A 3,578-nucleotide genomic window follows, 5' to 3' on the forward strand; every position below is an offset into this window, starting at 1 on the left:
AAACGTACATATTGTCAAACTCATAGAAGTCTTTAAAAGATGAGTAAGATAAAAATTATAAAGGTTACAAAAATTTCGCTATTGATTAGTTATCTAATTATTCATGCATACTACGAGGGATGATCTAAAATTAACCGGACCGTGTAAATGATTCTTAACCTGTTAAATGAATTTACATAACAATACACGGAAAATAAATCGGAATCTATCCCCTAAATGATACAAAAAATACCAACAAGAAATATTAACAAAGAAAAAAGTTATGCTGTTATTGGCATGCACATGTAAAGCCATGCGGCGCACGGTATAACTTTAAAATTGACGTTAACGACGTCGCAAGCGTATTGTCCTTAACGGAGCAGATTTTTACTCATTCACGGAGTAGGCCATATATGGTACAGTCATGTTATTGATGCGGCGGATCCACTGCCTATATATTTTTCTGTACAAGTGGGTATCATATTGTATTGTAATAGAATGAATGGTGATAAAGAGCTCCTGAAATGACGCAAACTTTCGTTATGTCCTTCTGTAACTTCAAAAATCGCCCATGAAATTAACTATATTATGTATTACAAATAATGTAAAATAATGAGCTGAATGATAATGTATCATTCATACGAAAAAATAATAGAATAATACAACTATGATCAAAATTGTCATTATTTTAAAATAAATAAAACGCATAGCCAATTTGAACAGTGGCTGTTAAATTGTTGACACAATTTCTCCATAAGACTACTGCGCCAAATAAGAAAATAATTGATACAATTGTAAACTAAGAAAACAAAACATGTAATTAATGCATTAACTTTTATCATTTTTAGATCCTCAGAGTTGACTGCACCGTCCCGTAGTTACTGTCGAACATCGTTGACAATGTCCGCAGTCAATCGACTGTCATTTTTCAACGTCTTGGCGATTGACGTCACCAACGTCCTTGAAAATGTCTTTTTTCTGTCTCTCCCTTTCTTGTTTCTATTTCTCTATTATCCTTTCTTAATCTTTTAAGCTAATCAAAAAATATGTTGTGGCTTTCTGGAACTTTTCCCTTGATAGCCATAATCTTTTTCTACGTTTTAAACAGTTTCTCGTCTTACATTTGACAAATTTTTCCTATGATCGATTTTCGAGACATTCCAACGACATAGTTTTAATGCGAGTATTTCATTAACATGTGACGTTTGAATTGTGATTGTAAATATAGATATGGTTTAAATGAAGTCATTTTTACTGACAACGTCAAAGATATGGTACATTACGTTTTGGCGTATTTTGAAATCTAAATGTGCCATATTGTAAAATACACGCAGCATAAAGCGCCTCATGTCAAGGCGAATTTACGCACTGCGCCGGGTGTGCGTTACCATGGTTTTTTAATTCGCTGTTACGGACAAGCTATTTGCGTTATCAGATTAGATATAGGATCAGTTTACAGGTATTGTTTTCCGATTAAGTGGGATATATAACAATAAGTGATAGGATGAAAATTCTTCAATTGCCAGTCACAGTCCGGTTTATTTTTGATCATCCCTCGTATAACATACAGTATTTAACACAGTTGACAGAGATGGAGAAAAAAACACTACAGAAACATTCACTGTGTGGTCCAGACCGGTAGGACATTTACTTTAGGATTGAAAAATGCTGGGTTCAAGCCAGGTATATTACTAATATTCTTTAAAGCTGCGTGCCTCCAGATGCGCCGAAATATTTTAAGAAAATCAAACTTGAGAAAAGTGTGCTAAGATTTGAAGAAAAGTAAAATATTAAAGTAATTATATGCATGTCATGTGCGATTAATGACAGATTTTGCAGTATCTATCACCATATTTCTTCTGATTTGATTGACTAACGCAGTAAGGGCTATTTTGGCACACTATGACCTCTCTTTGGTAATTTAAGTTAGTGTAAGTGCAAATTACTTTCTTTTTTCACTCCACGATATTATATTTTTTAAAAACCTTTTTAAATTTTCATGACCATTAGCATTAACCTGGAAGAAAGCTGTTTTACACAAAAAAACAACAACATAGATTCCCTTCACTCAGGTGAATGGGTACATGGAAGGACAGGGCAGTGTGAGCAGGTAGGTATGTAGGTGAACATTGCGCGTACCTTGTGTATGAAGCATACACTAAAGACTGTAAAGTTGCTTTACGTTGTGACTCACGTAGTTAGTATGCAAGTTTTAATAACAACAGTGTAATGTTGTCATTATTTTTTGTTGTTTTTTATTCTTTTTTTGTTGTTGTTTAGTTCTTTGATTTGCTTTTAATTTCAATTTTTTTGTGATTTTAAATTCAATATTACAAAGATGCATCTTTTTCAGATACCATTTCTATGTTTTGCTCATCAGTATCTGTTATTTCACCCACTTAATTAAGGGCGTCAGTGGCCGATTTCCTATGGTAGTTTACTTCAAACCATTTGCCCTTCACCGCTGTATGTTCTGATCCCAATATAGAGTTTGGATTTTCTATAATGAGAAAGGTGCCATGCTACCTGACGGAATGTCTGTGGTTCTTCTCAGGTACCCGCTCGTGCTTGGTGACGTACCAGAGTCCCAATAAACCTGGGAAGTTGCCACATGATCTCTAAAGTATTGGTGCGACGTAAATCCCGATAATAAATAATAAAAATCGCCGTGTCGGTACCTTTGTTGTCATATGAATGATGATATGTTCATTTGCTTCTCCTAAAGTCATATTGCTTGTCAAAAAAAAACGTACTCCCACCTCTTCAACATATCTGAAACATGATTTACAGTTTTTGATGGTTATCTTAAAGACACCTCAAACGTTACATTTTCGATCCGCCAAGCAAAGACAAGACAAATTGAAGGAAAAAACACGACAGATATAATATAATGTGGCGCGTTTTTCTTGTGGCGGGGCGAAAACAGTCGCACCATCTTCGCTTTTCCTGTTAAACTTCGTATCTGGACATCGAATACAATATTAGTAAGAATACACAGAACGAATACGGTATAGCCTACGCTAAGAAAGTTTATTCCAGTATCCTGATGAAGAACCAGACAGGTTCGAAACCGGTAGATCTTTATCACATTTATCCGGTGTTGACGTGTGGTTTCTTTTCATCCAATATACGGATGAATCCACCTAAACTGATTAAGTAAATTTACAGAATGATATAAATATACACTACATTAGAGCTAATTACATATTATTATGGTTGTAGAAACCGAAAGTACAAAATGGACACCTGTTGAAGTTAATTCGGATTTGGTTATAATTGTACATCGGTTTTTAAATTGATTATGATTGTGAGACATATGTTTAAGAATAATTATACCTATAATACTTTATAATTCTTTGGATGCCACATTCGTTATATATTATACAAAGATAACACCCTATGTTTTACCACGTAAAGTCTCAGATTATTATGAAAAAAGCGTCAAGGTGTTCCGAGCCTGCAACATTTTCAATTTTGCCGTGTTGGGCTTTCTTTAGGGATTCTTATTTTCTCTGCTTTATCGCCACATCAGTGCTGTTTGTGCCGTGTGGAGGCTGTAAAAAGTCGCCCCGTACATTCAATCAGAGATATTATATTTC

This window comes from Ruditapes philippinarum, unplaced genomic scaffold (genome assembly GCF_026571515.1).
Source record: "Ruditapes philippinarum isolate M1 unplaced genomic scaffold, ASM2657151v2 ctg9469_1_1_1_1, whole genome shotgun sequence".
Classification (NCBI taxonomy): Eukaryota; Metazoa; Mollusca; class Bivalvia; order Venerida; family Veneridae; genus Ruditapes; species Ruditapes philippinarum.